The sequence below is a fragment of the Ambystoma mexicanum genome, chromosome 5p (assembly GCF_040938575.1).
Source record: "Ambystoma mexicanum isolate Mex_15411 chromosome 5p, UKY_AmexF1_1, whole genome shotgun sequence".
In the NCBI taxonomy this organism is placed as follows: domain Eukaryota; kingdom Metazoa; phylum Chordata; class Amphibia; order Caudata; family Ambystomatidae; genus Ambystoma; species Ambystoma mexicanum.
The window spans coordinates 635,126,397-635,145,312 of record NC_090930.1 but is presented as its reverse complement, the minus strand read 5'-3'; positions in this window follow the sequence as shown (position 1 = coordinate 635,145,312).

The window sequence follows — 18,916 nt, the reverse complement described above, 5'->3', positions numbered from 1 at the left end:
GAAAACATAACTGTCGATAGAGCAATCACAGTTACTACATCTGGGGCAAGCTTACCGAAACGTTTCACCCTATTAGTATTAGGGTAAAGTTAGCACTTCTGCCAAAAAATCGGGGCAATATTAAAAAAACAATGACCCTGTCCCTAGTGCAAAACACATGGGCCCTCATTACGACCCTTGCGGAGTAGGAAAAACGATGGCGGAAATGTAATACCGCCATCGAATAGCGCCCGTTGCGATCATGACCCGTCACCGTAAAGTACGATGCCATTAGCGACACCGCAGTGAACGCCAACGCTAACTGCACCAAGTACGCGCACGCGCGCCTTGCAAAACCGTAATTACCTCCATGTCGCAACGGTACGCGAATTCCGACCCTAGCGTACATGTACTTTACGCCATCAAGCATGGCGGAAAGTACCATTCCGCCATGGTGAGAAATACGGCATCGCGAACCAACCGTAAATGGCCCTACTGAGTGCCTGTACTCCACTCCCTGCCCACATTGCACAACTCCTCGTAGGCGCAATGCAGTCACACCATGCAACCAGTGAAATGCACAAGTCACCCAAGCATGCCAACGAACAAATGCATGCAGGGGCCCCAAGTGCCCTGTGAGTGGCCACCCACAATTGACAACACACCATTGCCGTACCGATGCAGCACAGGCATCTGAAGGTGCAAGTACACCAAAATGAACTGAAGATACCATCATGACACAAAACAACAACTGTCCCCCATCGCCTGCCACCAGTGCAAATCAACATCCAAAGCAGCAACCTGAGGGAGACTGCACCAGCCCTGTACACATGCCAGTAGTCAAACCGACCATCAGCATAAGCAGGTACCACACAACTGTACCCAGGAGCCGGAACCCAATGCAGAACACCTCACAAAACATCACGCCACAAAACGGAATATGCCACATTACTAGCAAAGAATAACGCCACACGGTTAACATCTGAATACAAATTTAATGCACATCGAAATCACCAAGGCCATACAGCCATTACAACAGGAACTCACAAATGATCAGCATTACTGTGGGCTGCATCCGCAAAAAATGACCAGCTACCCCAAGTGTGACGCCCTGTACCCTCATGGCACACAGGGGCAACATCAACCTCCAAAAAGGCAACATGGAAGCGCCTAGGACCGCAGGGCCGTCCCATGAGGTAGGCACTAGTCCAGCTGGAAGCTAGGTATGCTGCACCTAGCCACAAGTACTGCGTAAGGGCATGTGGGCCATTGGCGATCGTCCCATAAGATCGTAATGGTGCTCCACTGATTAACTCGAAGCTGCAGGTGTCGACTGTAGAAGCCATCTGCAGGAGTGGCGTACAGATGGCAGCGGCAGAAGGGGAGGAGATACCTGTCACCCAAAAGAAAAAAGAAGATAGAATGGGCATCCGAACTTCTTATGTATCACTCACATCATTCAACACACCAAACCTACAACCACATGCATGTTAGCCCACTCATAAGGACCAATTGCACCCAAAAACCACTAGCGAATCATAACGACCCAAATCGATGTGAATACTCCATTACAAACGAGTGTCTGTGTGCATGCGCCTGTCAGAACAGGATGCATCAGATGGGATCATCAACGTGCATAGACACAAGTGATTGAAGGCGCGTCGAGACAGGGAGGGTACAACAAGGGCAGACAGACGATCGTCCCACCATGGCAGCCTTGCATCACATAGCGCAGGGGAAGGGGATAGATTCCAAATAGCCATGTACATGGCAGACTCCCATTTAAATTAACTGTCCATGCATCCATTCATCAATCCCTCATCCCGTTATGAAGACGCCTGAATATTCACTCACATCACATTCGAAATTTCCATTGAGTCTGTGCGTAATGCAGCCTTCAAAATCCACTGTGCTCCTGGCCGGATTCCCTGTGTAGTGAAGTCACATGTATTTGGGAACGTCCTGCCTTATCGTCCACTACGCTATAGCGCATCCCATTCAAATCATATCATTCATTGCATTCCCGTCATGGGCCCTGTCCCAAGGACATTCAACAATGGAACGTTACTTTTCCAGTCAGACCTGTGGGCGTCTCCACGCCACTAGTCGAAAACCGAAAGCGCTGCCCTTCGAATTCCTAATTTGCAACATCACGTTCAAAAGGCAGCTGTGAACGCTTGCATCCACAAATACATCTATGCAGTGCGGCTGTGTGTGAAAATGGTAACTGGCCACAATCACTGATGGGACTCCCCGCCGTCGGTTAACGTCGGTGCAGTGCTGCATGAGGGTCCACCGCTGATCGGGCACTACATTCCACCGACCCTTCAGAAGTCTGCTCGCAAATGTAGTATGTGCAACAATGTGACCATAGCAGATTTAGCGTATAAACCAATATTCCACTGCCATCGGGATTAAGAACATGAATGCAAAAGCAAGATGCCATGCGTCTAATTGCAGCGTCGTGTGCGGGACGTGCTCGCACGAAAGGCATTGCAGCTGACACAGGTGCAATGAATCACCACAGGTGAAGGCAATACAGCCTGTAAACACATAAATTGCACACCCAACCCCCTCCCACAACCACACCCACTCCAGAATGCTACCGGCAGGACTAGCGATTTTGGGCCTGGGGAACCTGATTGCACTGCAAGTACTCCAACTTGAAGAAGAAGACGAACGCCAACTACTACAACAAGCGGCCGCACAGAGGAGACGCAGGAGGAGGAGGAGGAGGAGGAGGGCAAGGCATGGCCAGCAAGCCCCACCAGCACAGCCACTACCACCACGCAGGCAGCCCGCAATCCCACGCCTCCGAGCTAATCCGTTCAACCTCACAGCTGAGCAGATCCACACCCTCTACCGTTTGGACCGGGACACCATAACTGCCATTGTCGACATGACACACGCTGACCTTGTCAGCATGATAGATAGCCCAACCGCCATCCCACCCCTACTGAAGGTGGTGTCTGTACTACACTTCCTGGCCACAGGCACCTACCAGCACACAGTCGGACAGTTGCATGGCATTTCACAGCCACTATTCTCACGGACACTATTCCAAGTACTTGATGCCCTCCTGAAGCACTCAGACGACTACATCACTTTACCACGCACGGAGCAAGAGCTTACAAACACAAAAGTGGGATTCCATGCACTTGGCGGCATACCGGGTTGCATTGGTGCCATCGACTGCACCCATGTGGAATTGGTTGTCCCACATGCCATGGAGGCCCAGTACCGCAACCGGAAGCAATATCATTCTATCAATGTACAAATGGTGTGTGACTCCAACAGGATCTTCACACATTGTTCTGCCCGATTTCCAGGATCAACACATGATTCTATGGTCTTGCGGAACTCTAGAATACCACGCTACATGGAGCGACACGCAGGGCGCCGATCCTGGCTACTTGGTGAGTCTCATTAAATGCATGTTTATGTGGGGTAGGTGATGCGTGAGTGACCTGGCAGGAAGGGGGGGGATGCGTACGTAGTAATGACATTCCACAAACATCCTTTGTTGTCCACATGCAGGTGATGGCGGGTATCCACTGAAGAGATGTCTCCTTACACCAATCCGGAACCCACGGGACCAGCATGAGGAGGACTACAACCATGCCCACTCACGTACCCGTGTGGTCATAGAACAGGCATTCGGCCTACTGAAGGGTCGTTTCCGCTGCCTCAGCAGGTCTGGCGGGGCACTCCTGTACCGCCATGAGAAGGTGGCAAAGATGGTCATGGCATGTGTCATGCTACACAACATGTGCGTACGTAGGAATGTGGCCATGCCCCCCGACGCAGAACTGCTAGCACCTGAAGATGGTCAAGATGAGGGTGGGGATGTGGCAGCACCTCAAGGGGTCCACGAGGCACAGGAGGCCTGTGAGATCCGTCAAAATCTCATAGATGTATGCTTCTAGCACTCACGCCTGGTGGCTGTTACATGGACACGGGACTTGTGGCGCTGTGTGTGTCTGGAACATGCACAATGTGGACTGTACGCCAAGATAGGCCTCGTACACAGAGATCAATGTCCATGCTACTCATTTGATGGATGTGAAGATTTGTATTGCAGATGTGAAATGACATTACACACCCAATCGTCCCGCCACCCGATGAAGCACAACACACCCCCTCCACCCTCCTACCCCCCCCCCCACACACCAGTGTCCAATGGCGCTCAATGTCAGAGGGCTGACGCTATTGCAAGCCCCCTTTCCGGGTATCAGGGGCACCCCTGCCTGTGGAGCGGCGGGTCCTCCCAGATCTACGTTGGGGGCTGCCCTGGACGGAACTTGCAACGGATGATGTCTCTGCCTGCTCACGTCCATGCATGTCCCTGAGGGTTTGTGAGAGCTCAGTGAGCACACGGCGCACAGCGGCAAGTTCACCACATACGTCTTTGGACGTCGCATGCAGTTCCCCCCTCAGGCTCTCGGTGCTTCTCTGCATTTCTGCCCTCAGGCTCTCGGTACTTCTCTCCATTTCTGCCCTAAGTGTCTCAGTAGAGGTTTCAATGGCTGCCTTGGTACCCCCACATTCAGCAGCATGCTCCTTGAGGAGCGTGGCCAGTTGCTGCTGTTGCTCTACCATCTGCTTGAGTGACTGTTGCCTCTGCTGGGCCATGCCCATTTGCGGTGGTGTCACAGAGGGGCTGGACGCCTCATGTTGCCTTGCAACAGGCCTTGTGGGGGTTGGCCAGTCGTCGTCTTGTGGGTGCCCCTGCGTGGTTTCCTCATGGTGTACGGGATGGAACAAACAGGGGGATTGTGACAGGTCATGGCTGTGTCCTGCTTCGACAGCACCGTTTTCTGTGTCGGAGCATTCTGGCATGTATGCAGTGTCACCTGGGGTGCTGCTGCCACCAGAAGCAGTGCCTTCTGTGGCATCCATTGGGGGTACCTGTGGTGCTGGTGTTGTGGACATGCTGGCTGCTGGGGTGCCTGTTGGAGTCCCCTCCAGTGTGCTGCCACTCGATTTGTGCAGCTGCCGTGTCTTGATCCGTGCAGCTGAGGTGGAGGGTCTTTGGCCGTTGGTCTTGGCCCTCTTTGCAGGTGTGCTGGTAGGGGTGTCCTGGAGCTCGTCATTGGAATCGGACCCTGTGGTGGAGTAAAGGAGGGCGAGCGTTATTCATGGGTCTGTGGTATTGGAATGGCAATTGCATCACATGCATTGGGGTGGTACCTGGGGGTGATTTGGGTCAGGGCCTTGGGGGTGGTCTCATTTCTGTGTGGATTGGGGATGCAGTTATTTAGCTGTCTGCAGTTAGGGTGTGCATGGTGCACATGTTGAGTGTGTTTGTTGGATTTTTAATTATTTATTTCTTTAATCTGGCTTTTAAGGGTCGCTGTCATGGCAATGTATGTGGTCGTTCTCCTGGACATATGTTTCTGTTGCACTATGGGGACACGTGGTACTTCACATGGTTGGTAAATGCGGATTTGGCATAGTTTAATTTGGGCCACCTACCTGATTCTTCTGATGTCTGCACTCCTTTCTCCATCCCTCCGACTCCCTCTATGCTCTCCATTCCAATGGTGGAGGCACAGATTTCTTCCCAGGGGGTCAACTTGATGGGTGATTCCGATCCTCCCCCGGTAGCTGTGGCAATGTTCCGGTTGGCAGAGAGTATGCTCCGGACGCGTATCCGTAGGTCGTCCCATCGCTTTCTGCATTGCTGTGGGTTGCGGGGTGCGGTCCCCACCGCACTTACCCGCTGTGCCACCAGGGCCCATATAGCCTTCTTGTTCGCTAGTGCCGTCCTGGTCATTTGTGTGGAGAAGACGACGGCAGCATTCTCCTGGAGGGTCTCAGTGAGCACGATGAGTTCCTCGTGGGAGAAGTGGACCTGCCGCTTGCGGTCGCACGCTTTTTTTGCTACTTTGCGCATATTTATTATTTTACCTGGGGTGGCTAACGGGTTGGGATGTGTCTCAGGGTCGGATTTTTAATGGTTGTGTTGGGATTCTCTTTTATAGGTGTGCGGCGTGCAGTTTCCCGTTCCGGCCCCATGTTTTTACTTCCGTTTCCGTATATTTACGGTGACCGTATTTTGCGCTGACCGCTCATTACGGTGTCCGCTTGGATGGGTGGCGGAATTGCACCTAGGGCGAAGTACGACGGCGGTAAGGGGCGTTTTGGGGTCATTTCCGCCATCACGGACTTTGCACTTCCGCCATGGCGTGATGCTCGTGCCCGATGGGTCGGAATTGGCCGCACTTTCCTCCGTCGTGCCGTGGCGGAAACGCTATTTACGCTATGGCGGTCATGTCAGTCACTTTCCGCCAGGGTCGTAATGAGGGCCATGGACATTTAATGCATGTTTGCACCAAGGCAAAGTTTGCCCTAGTGCTAATACAGAATTGCATAAACAATAAGGCAAACTCTGCCTTGGCCCCATGGTCCCATTATGGCTTTCTCTGTCCCCTTTCTGTGTCGACACTTACCTTCTGAGGTGCAGTTAATCTCTCTTTCCCTATTTCTATCTGTCTTCTCTTTAGATCTGTTCGCTCTTCCTTTAACACCCATCTTTCACAAGTTTCCCTGTCAAGATGAGCCCCTGCAATTCCAAAGCAAGGCCATTCTTCTGTGGCAGGCCTGGGTTAATCTTGTATGTATTCCATTGCACCTGCTGCTAATGAGACGAGAGTTGCTTAGTCGCTAGCATCAAAAGCTTAGGAAAATCCAAATGCATTAAGATGTTTCAGTAGGATAGGTCCACGGCTCGAACTGTATAGCTCATGGCATTCATTGGAACACCTCGGCTTTGATGTAAAACCCACAATGCACTATGATGTTAACTCAGAGCTCATTAGTCACACTTACAACTCTGTAACTACTGATGAACAAAATATGACTAGTGGATGTATTTCATGCTCTACCGTGAATAATTACCCTGTTCTGCACATACTTGCCGAATACTTATCTTAAAGACTTAAATTAACCGCCGAATACTTATCTTGAAGACTTAAATTAACATATAATATTTTGCCATCATGGTTTGCAACTTCAGCTTTATTAAGTAACTATGTGTACTAATGTTTGCTGACAACCCACATAACATCTTAATGTGTGTGTGTTTTCTGATTAACCCTGCCCTAAGTAAGAGTATTAAAGTTACAGTAGTCACAAGCCTGCTTACATTTGAAAGGACCTCCATGGGCCCTAAATACAGCCTCTTCAGAGATTTCTCTGACACTCAGGAAAGGAGTCAGTATGCAACCAAAACTCACATAGAGAGGCGGAAATAGAAATGTGTTCCGGGATTGCTACCAGGGACGTCATTTCATTAAGTGATGTCATTTGAACCCACCCCAAAGTGATATCACAGGAAGGATGAAACACAACCTTTCACCCCTTAAGAAAACAGGAAGTGGGATCACATAGCATTGTTCCTAAGTACACTACGAAAAATATGGTTACAAAATCACCATAATGTGGTATACATTTCATACAAGAATGGGACACCATATGTATCGTTAAGATCAGTGTGTATACGCCCATATTAATACATTATTGTGAATACAAGCAGACGTACATGGCCAAATGATAATGATGTGTTATTATATAGCACTTATGCTTAAGCGCTTCATATAGAACAAATATACATACAATAATTCCCAACCTGTGTTGGTACTCATTTATCGACCTGAGAAGGATGAAAGGCTGACTTGAGGTGTTCAAGAACAGACTAAATCTGTGATGCACCCCGTGAAATATGCCAGATATAAACCTTTAATGAGTCTAGCAAATATTGTATAGAATTCCAGAAAGACAAATTATTTGTAGGTCCCCCAACCCCCTTTTTATTAAGGGGAGTTAACAAGAAAGCCAGCCACTCCAGAAGCAAAGAGCCACAAGGTGCTGGCCACAGCCCAAGAGCTAGCATTTTTTTTTTAAAAACAAGTGTCTTTTTTAACATGTATTTTGAGAGTAGTAAGTGAGACCACAGGAGTAGCAAGGGAGACCTCATGGTGACCCCTAAATGACGTCCCTGATAGCTGCCACTCCTTCCTGTCCGAACAGAGAGCCAAGTACCCAATCATACATTTTGTACACAAAGAGCATTCCACCTACAAATGGGAATATCTATTTTAACTCTCCTTCACCTACCATGATGATTGACAGCTACCACATTCAGGTAAGAAGGTGCAGATGTTCTAAAACATGTTGAGCAGATGTACAAGCAGTCATCCTCACCTCAGAGGAGATGTAACAAAATGACTGCTGCTCTGCAGGAGTGAAGAGATGAGTTGTGGCTAAACTGCATACTCTGTCCCATGCTATTACTAAACCGGCAGTGATCCCAATTAAGCATAGAACCCGAGGAGAGGGGGGCATTACCAGTCGGGCAATGCCCCTGAGGCAAGAGTTATAAGCCCAGGGTTCTATTGCTATTAGTACCCCACCACGTTGTACCAGGGAACTAATAGCATTTTTACTTGAGTTGACAAACAGCAGGTACATCTTTTGGCAACTTGAGCAACACAAAATAAATGGCCCCAGCGGTCGGGGAAGGCGGAATCCAGGTAGCCCCTTCTCCCTTTCTATGGCAACCATTAGAAGGAATTTTGAGAAAAATAAACAAAAATAGGCCGCCATCGGGGAGAAGCGACTACATGTAGTCCTTTCTCCCTTTCCAGGGCTGCCATTGAAAAGTATTGAAGAAAAAAAGTAAACAGAGAAAATGGGAGCCATGGAACAGCGCAAAAGGGCTACATGTAATCCCTTCTCCCTTTCCATGGTGGCCAGGCAGAGAAAGGGGCAAACGGCGAGCGAGTCAGAACAGCAAGTAAGGCTTTGTTGTGTGGGTAACGACCCGGCAAGGGTCAATTAGCTTATTACAAGCTCTTTTTCCCTTGCCGGATACTAATCATAAGTATAAATATAAAAAAAGAGTCTCCTTTGCCTTTTGTTGTAATGCTCTCAGGAGGGTTGTGAAGTTATGACAGAAGCAACCCAGATAGCTACAGTACAAAGACACTAAAATAAAATAATGTTCAATCAAGGTTCAGTAAAAAATATATACACATTAATTAAAAAATCCAGAATGCAAATAACTAACTAGAACAACTCCTGTAATCCCACCCTATGGAAAGAACACAGAAAAAGCAGACTTTTAGAGAATAGTGATATCATTACTTGAGCAGGATTAATCAGGCTAGCGATTGCAGCAATGTTATCCTTTATGGGATAAGTCTTTGCAAGGAAAGGTGCAACAAGGGGGCTTACACGTTTCTAGGGATGTGTGGATGGCCGCCTGCAAGATAGCTGCAGAGCTAAGAAACTACAATCTCGGGTCCCCTTTTAAATAAACTACTTGGACTCCAGAGACCACCAAAATGCAGAAAACAGGAGGCAGAAACAATAGGCACAATGCCATCCATAACAGCCTAGAAGCTAACAAGGGTCAGCTATAGTGGCCAGCAGAACGTTGAGTACATCAGCAGTCTGCCACCAGCTGAAAGCATGACCCATGCATGTGCTGCTGTGATTGCTGCACCAGCGTTCCCAGTATCATGAAGCAGGGTAGGTATGCCCTCAGGATATGCGTGAAGCAGTCCCATGTGCAAAGCTTGCTGAGCCGTGTTTCAAAGGAACACAGAGAGTTGGTTCAGGGGTGGCTGAGGGTGGCTGTAACACTGGAGCTGAGAGTGGCTGTGTGGGGAGTCCCTCCTTGCCACACTGCTGTAGGGAGTCTGCTCTTTTCGCTCTCCAAATCCCTGTTGAACTACTGCAGTGGTTCGGGAAGCACAGTTGTAACAACTAGATCTATAAAATACAGTGTCCTAGAGTGCACGAGCAGATCAGCTATACTGAAGGATCTCTTGCTAGGATTTTACAGTGGATTTGCAATAAAAGACATATTATAAATACATTTAAGCAAAAGGAGAGAGGTAAAGAACTGACTCGCACAGCACATATTAAGGAGTCCTCCAAACATGCTTTAAAGTGATCACCCTTAATGAAGATGCCTAAAGATAAAGGTCATCTGAGGAAATGCAAGTTATTTCTGCCCAATACGAGGTGAATATTTTCTTTATCTCACTGGGAAAAGTCACCGCTGCTTCATCTGATACATTTCCTTGCTTCATTAGTAATCATGGGTCCTAGCTGTCCTCCGTTAACTTCTCAATAACAATATTCATCAAGATTTGTGCCGGCACGCATCTGGGGACTTCCTTCAGGGACAGCTCCTCGTCGCCAATTGTTGTAATGAAGCACAAACACAGTATTTATATTTTAACGTAGTTTATTTGGAGGAAGTCCCCGACACACAGGCATCTTCTCATATGATTCTGGGAGCAGGTTCCAGAATCATACGAGAAGAACACTCCTAAATAGAACTGAACATGTAACACTCTACATTATAACAGTCCCCTCACAGACCCCACATGTATGCTGAGGATAACCTCCCGACCCTGTTCCTTGTTTGAAGTGCCATACACGTATGCCAAAACCGTGTGCCACCCTGTTTCACCCTTGCAGATAATCCCTCTTACGAAACCATAAATGCAGTTCTGTTGTTATACACCATGAGATTGATTGCATATAATGAAACAAGGAGACCCTCACTTATCCCCCCATCTGCACAGAGAGACGCCATGACTTGTATGATCAAGATCCTTGCCCTTAATCAAATAACACTGGGTGCTGTAGACTGCATAAGGCAATGTTTAACAACAAGATGTACTGAATGATTTTCTAAACATGTGTAATTTTCTGCATGACCTATCAGTATTGCCATGTGCAGGATATTTTTTATTGTATGTGGTACAGCATATATAGAGTAGTTTTTTCTATCGTGTATATATATATATATATATATATATATATAATATATATATATATATATATATATATATATATATATATATATATATATATATATATATATATATATATATATATATATATATATATTTTACATGGCCACGGTAATGGCCATGTAGTTATGGTTAAGTTGCTGTTTCCATAGGAAGAGCACTTTTTGGGCGGCTTATAATTCGCTCTCCCTGGACAGATCCTCACCAAACGTTGCAAAAAAAGTATTTGGGTCACTCTGAATATTTTTACAAAGTTTGGTGAGGATTCGTCCAAGGGGGACAAAGTTATAGTGGGGGTCCCAAAACTTTTCTTTTTCCCATAGACTGAATGGGAAAAAAAATTTGCTCGCGTCTACAGCCCAAACCGCTGGACGGAATTTCACCAAATTTGGACCAGGAGCAGCGGCTTGGTCCCGAAAGCGTGCGTTTGCAAATTTGGTGGAAATCCGTCCAGTATTTTTTTTTAAAATGACCAAAAAGTAGGTAAAAAAAAATAGTGATATCTGTGTTCGGTCCGTGGACACACTTCCCCGTTCGCTGCGCGGACAGTGTCCTGATTGGCCAATCGGCTTGCGTGATGTTCGCGGACATGCAACGTGTTCGCTGATTGGACGGCGTGGAGCGTGAAGCGCGTCGGATTTTCGGTAGCGCCCGCCATCTTGGATTCGCGGTCATCCGTGGACAGCGCGGTGAAACTTTGTTCAAAATGTGTGTTTAGTAGAGTGTGTTGGTGTGTAGGAGTGTTTGGGGAGGGTGGGAGTGTATGAGATAGGATGAAAGTTGTGTTTTTTATGTGTTAGACATTCTTTTTGTGTTCGATTTGTCTGCAGACATCACGGGTGTTCTGAAATGTTCTAAATAAACAAAATGGGGGTGTCCTGAGGATGCTGTCCGTATTGTTCGTTGTCAAGTTGAATGTGTTCTAAGAACACTCGCGGTGTCCTGAAATGTTCGCAAATACACAAAATGGGGGTGTTCTGAAGACATTGTCGAACACTCGCTGTGTCCTGAAATATTCGCAAATATGAATGGGGGTTGTGGCTGACAAGTTGAATATGTTCTAAGAACACTCGCGGTGTCCTGAAATGTTTGCAAATAAACAAAATGGGGGTGTCCTGAGGACGCTGTCCATATTGTTCTCTGTCAAGTTAAATGTGTTCTAAGAACACTTGCGGTGTCCTGAAATGTTCGCAAATAAACAAGATGGTGGTGTTCTGAAGACGCTTCTAAGAACACTTGCGGTGTCCGGGGAATGTTCGTAGGCGGTGTCCGGAGGACGCTGTCCGTATTGTTCTCTGTCAAGTTGGATGTGTTCTAAGAACACTCGTGGTGTCCTGAAATGTTCGCAAATAAACAAAATGGGGGTGTTCTGAAGACGTTTCTAAGAACACTCCTGGTGTCCTGGGATGTTCGTAGGGGGTGTCCTGAAGGCGTAGTCCGTATTGTTCGCTGGCAAGTTGAATGTGTTCTCAGAACACTCGCAGTGTCCTGAAATGTTCGCAAATAAACAAATTGGGGGGGTCCTGAGGACGCTGTCCGTATTGTTATCTGAAAAGTTGAATGTGTTCTTAGAACACTCATGGTGTCCTGAAATGTTCGCAAATAAACGAAATGGGAGTGTTCTGAGGACACTGTCCGTATTGTTCTTTGTCAAGTTGAATGTGTTCTAAGAACACTCGCGGTGTCCTGAAATGTTCGCAAATAAACAAGATGGTGGTGTTCTGAAGACGCTTCTAAGAACACTCGCGGTGTCCGGGGAATGTTCGTAGGGGGTGTCCTGAGGTTGTTGTCCATATTGTTCTCTGTCAAGTTGAATGTGTTCTAAGAACACTCGCGGTGTCCTGAAATGTTCGCAAATAAACAAAATGGGGGTGTTCTGAAGACGCTTCTAAGAACACTCCCGGTGTCCTGGAATGTTCGTAGGGGGTGTCCTGAAGGCGTAGTCCGTATTGTTCTCTGTCAAGTTGAATGTGTTCTTAGAACACTCATGGTGTCCTGAAATGTTCGCAAATACACGAAATGGGGGTGTTCTGAGGACACTATCCGTATTGTTCGTTGTCAAGTTGAATGTGTCCTAAGAACACTTGCGGTGTCCTGAAATGTTCGCAAATAAACAAAATGGGGGTGTTCTGAAGACGTTTCTAAGAACACTTGCGGTGTCCGGGAATGTTCGTAGGGGGTGTCCTGAAGGCGTAGTCCGTATTGTTCGCTGTCAAGTTGAAAGTGTTCTAAGAACGATTGCGTTGTTCAGAAATGTTCGTAGGGGGTGTCCTGAAAACGCTGTCCGTATTGTTCGCTGGCAAGTTGAAAGTGTTCTAAGAACACTCATAATGTCCGCGGACATTAAAAGTTTCCATAGACCATAGTTGAAATGTTTGACTCTATGGATGTGATATGCTACGGTGGTTGTGGCCATGCACCCAAGACTCTATGCCCTGGCCACAACCACTGCAGCATATCACATTCATATTTGCTTATAACTTTGGGTGAAAAACAAATGTATAAGGAACAAAGGTATTAGATACTATGGATGTGATATGCTGCTATGGTTCTCCTTATTATTGTATACTTACTGTTTGGTCTAGTAACGGGAGTCCATGTTTTTCTTGTTCATTTCTGTGATAAAAGAAAATAGCATGTTAGTATTAGTATTTTGTAATGACTTATTACATTGTATAATCAATATACTTTTTCTTTTTTGCACCCTCATATTTAGTAGATTACAAATCAGAGTACTGTGCAGTTTGCTCAGTTTCTGTATGTGTTGCTAAAATCATTGGGTCTTTGGGAGAAAAAAAATCCATGTTGGATTAAAAAAAAAACTTTTTCTGTTATGCTACAGTTTATTTGTTTGTTTGTTTTCAGTGTTCACTTGTTGTTTCTGGCTAATGCTTTATACTTTGCCTTGTTGTATTTTTCTAGAGCAGTAACATATTATTTATTTGTTTTGATATTATAAAATTTTGGAGCAGTTAGATACCAATTGGCGTATTCTAACTGTCTATTTTTTTGATATATTTTAGTGGTATTGATTTATCTATTTGGATATTGTTAAATTTTGGGTCAGTTAGATACCAATTGGCGTATTCTAACTGTATATTTGTTGGTCTAATTTAGTGGTATTCATTTATCTGATTAGTTGTTGTAGAATCTTTGAGCAGTTAGATAGCTTTTGGAGTATTCTAACAGTTTATATTTTTTTTAACACACGTTTACTTAGGGTTTAAATACAGTTTAGTTATCAAATTTTGGTTTTAAGAACATCAAATAAGCATTTGTAAGATTTCCTGGTAATCTCTGCTTTAGAGTAATGGTACTATCAGTACATTCAAACCATCCACATTTCTTTTTTATATATGCAGTGTAGTGCCCTGAATTGGTTGTGGCTCCTGCGTGGTAGAAAATACTTATTGTTGTGAAGGTTTTCTTACCAAGTGATATTTGACAATGTGTGAATCCAGTCAGCTTGCAGTTGTTTTTGGTACAATCGGAATTGTAACGTAGAAGCATTAGTATTATGTATTTACTATGTGTTTGTATTACTAACGTGGAGCGATTATCTGAATTGCAGGTAGAGCATAATCTACCATGCTTTGCATTTTGTACAAGTCACTGAAATGGAATGGATTCACAATTTGGTATTGATATATATATGAAGCGTTCATTGGGGATTTCTTCTTGTGTCACATTTTTGCAGAGAGTGCATGTATGTTTCCACATGTATGAAATCTGAAAGATTTCCTTTATAGGTATGTTTTTGTTTTCCAGTACGTGTAGTAAGTACATTAGAAATTCTTGTGGATCTTCCTGTGAATTTATAGTGAATTTGACCATTCCAGCATAGTAGTCCAATTGTTGTCTTATTCCAAACACACTATACGTGTTGTCAGGATTGTTTGCTGCATTTCTGTGAAGTACTGACATTTGCAAACACAATGGGTCTGTACTGTGTAAGTAAATGTTGTCAACAATTGGTGGTAATTGAAATAGAATATTCATTGCTACATTTGCGTAGCAACTTACACCAACTATATTTGAGAATTTAAATGGTCCAGGTAGTTCTGTATCTAACTGCTTTTTTTGGAGTTTGTCTTCCTTCTTTAAAGAAGTACTTGGTTTACTTTCCCTAATTGATTCTTTTTTGCTTGTGGTACTTGATGAAGTATTAGTTTCTTTTACTCTCTTTGGAGGATTTGCAGTGACATCCTGTTGCATTTCTGTTTGATTTATTTTTCTTTTATAACGTTTTACTTTTTGTGGAACAGAATATGTGTTTAGGGGGGGTGTATAGTGAGCGAAGTCTATTGTATTCGAAAATGCAAGGCAGATCAGCGTTTATTTTACTTGCATCAAAGTTGATTAGAAATAGACCGTCAAGTTTACGTAAGCGTGATAGCGCTACATAGCTCATGACTTCTTTAAAGACTGTGTTACCAATATCTATCATTGCTTTGTCTAGGGTAAGACCTTGTGATTTATGAATCGTGACTGCGTATGCAAGAGTTAGAGAAAATTGTTCTCTGCGTACATACATATCTTTGAAGAGAAGGAATCCAGCTTTTGAGCGTCCTATCCTTTTTACTTCTGAAAGTTTGTCAAAGAGTATATTGACAAACTGAATTTTGTTGTCGCGTGGGTATGTTTGAAAGCCAACAACAAAACCCAGTGCTCCATTAACTAGTCCTTGGTCCACGTCAAGGTTACGTTTAAGCATTACTCTGCAATTTAAGGATAATTGTAATATCTTTTCTAAGCCTGCTGTGTTTGAGATTGATTTTTCTAAACTATTTAGTCTTGTTGTGGCTTGGTCACACATGGGTAGTGTCATACCATGTACATCTAGTTTGTCTGTGGCGCTAATTTCCATGATTGGTTGCATTTCTTTACTTAGCATGATTTCATTGAATTTGAAAGAGCTTGCAAGAGTTGGCATTAAGGCCATACAATTGACATTTTTGTGGGCAAATTGTTTCATAACATCTGTAGCACATGCATTATCGCCATAAAGTGCATTATTGTGCCGGGTTTTCATATTGCTTCTGCTTCTTTAGAAAGTATACCAACTCTGATACTTTTAAAAATATTTGCATTAGTTAGATCTGCAGATTGCCGCATGTTTTCTGTTAATTCTCTGTATTGGAAATGTTGCCAAAGGTTGACATTTCCAATGCTGCCAACAGTTTTACGGCAGAGTATGTGTCCTAATGTTTTAAAAATAGTCTCACCTTTTACCTGTGTTAATTGAAGCAGATCTCCAAAAACAATAATGTGTTTTCCTGCAAAGGGCTCTTCATAGTCTGTTTTGAGTACTTCTTGTAATCTGAGGTGAATCAAAGCTAACATCAGGTTGGAGACCATGCTCACTTCATCTATTAGTAGCATTTCATTTGTTTCAATAATCTGCGTAGTTCCATTGCAGCTTCTGCAGAAAGTTTGTAATAGTCTAATTTGTTCTGGTGTTCTACTGGTAATAGTAGTAATTGGTGTAATGTAACACCACCTATGTTGTAGGCAGCTAAACCTGTGGGGGCAGTGACAACAGCTGACAGTTTGTTGTTTGTCAATTGTTGAAGGAACTTACTAATGATTTTCATTAGGAATGTTTTGCCAGAACCAGCTTCACCACTGACGTACAGTAGTATAGGTTTATAATCATGTTTTACACCATGTGCAATTTGTTTTGTTACTTCTTGAAAAATGCTACTTTGCTCATTGTTTAGTTTTGATTGTAGTATAGTTAAGTTTTCCTTATGTTCATACTGACACATGGTGTTTTCTACTTCTATCATAGCTAATTCTGCCTCATTTATTATTAGTGGTTCTCCCAGTGGTTCTTGGCTTCCTGTTACAGAAGGTTGACTACTGTCAGGAGTGTCCTTATCTAGTTGGGCTTGGAGTTGTTCTTCGTGTTGCTGATCATTGTGCAACATTGTTTTGTACTGTGTAAAGTTTACATCAGTTATAGTGCTTTCATTTGCTTTGAAAGCATCCTCATATGAGTCATAGTTATCTAGTAATTGTTCTTCTTTTCTCCATGGTTTGAAGAGTTGTAGCAGGGACATGTAATATACTTCTTTATGTTAAGGAGTCTTTAATGACAATTTGATATGATTAATTATATTTGGTTTAGTGAGTTTAACTAAGCTGCCTTCACAGTTTGTCACTCTATATTTACCTTTTTTTTCATCAGGTTTCATATTATTTTTATATGTGTAGTTTTGGGCTATGTGGTATAGACACATGTTTTCCAAAGTATTACTTCTGTTTGGGTAGTATGTGTCCAATAAATTGTTTTTTAAAATGTCTTGGCTGTTGGGACCATGTTTGGCTATTGTTTCTATATCTTCATATTATTTTACAACTCTTTTTCTAGATTTAGCTGGACCAAGACTTAGCCATACTATATTTTCAGATTTACCACACAATGCAATACCAGTTAAACGATCAGCTGCTTCATATGATCCACATTCTCTAGGGGTGAGCATTTTTATGCCCAAGCTGTATAATTTCTGAGATACTGTTTTATCTGATGACAGGTCATTCCAGAGGTCTTGGAGCTCTGTCTTTTCTGCTTTAGTTAAGTATGCTGTTGCATATCGTGCAACTGCAGTAGAATTGTCTGCAATGTACTGCAAATCTATGTTTGCATTCCATAAGTGGGCAATGATTGCATTATAATCATTGATATATTTTTCTTCTTCTTTTCTTTTTATGTAATATGTATGTTTAGGTGACTTACCTTTAACACTATGTCTAACTGAAGACATGAGGTTGTCAACTTGACCTGTATTTGTAACTGGTCTAGGGAAACCAAATCGGCATTTGGTGTAGTATTTCCCTTTGTTTTTTTATTTGCAACGACCATATTTTCCACATTTGTGTCTTTGAAATTGTAAAGTTTGTGCATGAAGATCACTATTTGTGACATATTTTTCAATAAACTGTAAAACAGTGGCATCACTGTCTTGACCAAATTTAGGAGCATCTTTAATCCATAAAAGCATGTGGATATGTGGTGCTCCTATGGCTTGGTATTCTTTTCTCCAAAAGAAGTGTTGCACTTCTCCAAGGGGAGGAACAGTTTTATTACAAATAAAATGTAGCATAGCAATGAAGCGATGGTAAAAATATCTTGAAACATTAACAGGATCCAAAGAACAAAGTTCTCCAGGTGTTAGTATATCTATGTTTGTTTTGTTTTTATTTGATATGCATAGGAAATCATGTAAATGTTCCCATGCATATTCTGCACAACTTAATGTAACAAACCAAGTGGGTGGACCAAGGTTTCTGATCATACAACGTACATCTCCATGACATACTCTTTAGTACCACGCATATTTGCTAATAGATTTGTAATATTTGATTGTAAAACCTCATCCTTTTGTTGCACTTTTTCTAATAATTGTGTAGCTGTCATATTTTGAAAGTGTGATCCTGATTTTAATATGTGTGCAACTCCGTAACATAAAGTTGCTAGTTCACTTTCAAAGAGTAGGTGGAATATGTATTCCACATTTTGCCTAAATCTGGGATCTTCAGAATACATCCGTAATGAGCGGTATTCTGAAGCTGATATTTGAATAGGCCTATCATCATACCTTCGTCCTTTGCCAGTAGGAAAGAGTAGAGGAAAAGCACGTGCTTCTATACTTTTTTCCCATATGCTGATTGGCGATCCTTTTGTTTGACGCATTTGGTAAGTTTCCAGTAAAACATCTACGGTGTCATTACAGTGCAAAGGATGAATTGTATAATGGTCTAAAGTATTTGATATTGTAGCAGGATCTAGTAGCTCAAATTGACCAGCTTCTTGTGTTTCCTGAATTATTTCAGTTGTATCTTTCAAGTTTTCTTCAATATTAATTTCTTTGTAATATTCATTATTCTCTTTAAGGTATTGGAAGGCTTGTCTACCTTTATATAAATCTTAACAGCTGTTGCCATATTTTTTTGTCTTTTGTAGGTACTCCATTTACTAAGATAATTAAAGATTGCTGCATTGGACGTTGCACTCCTACAGTATGCACATTTTCTTTTAGATCTAATGGTAAATAAACTACTTTTCCACGAATGCCTTTTACCAATTTAGAGGGAGGTAATTT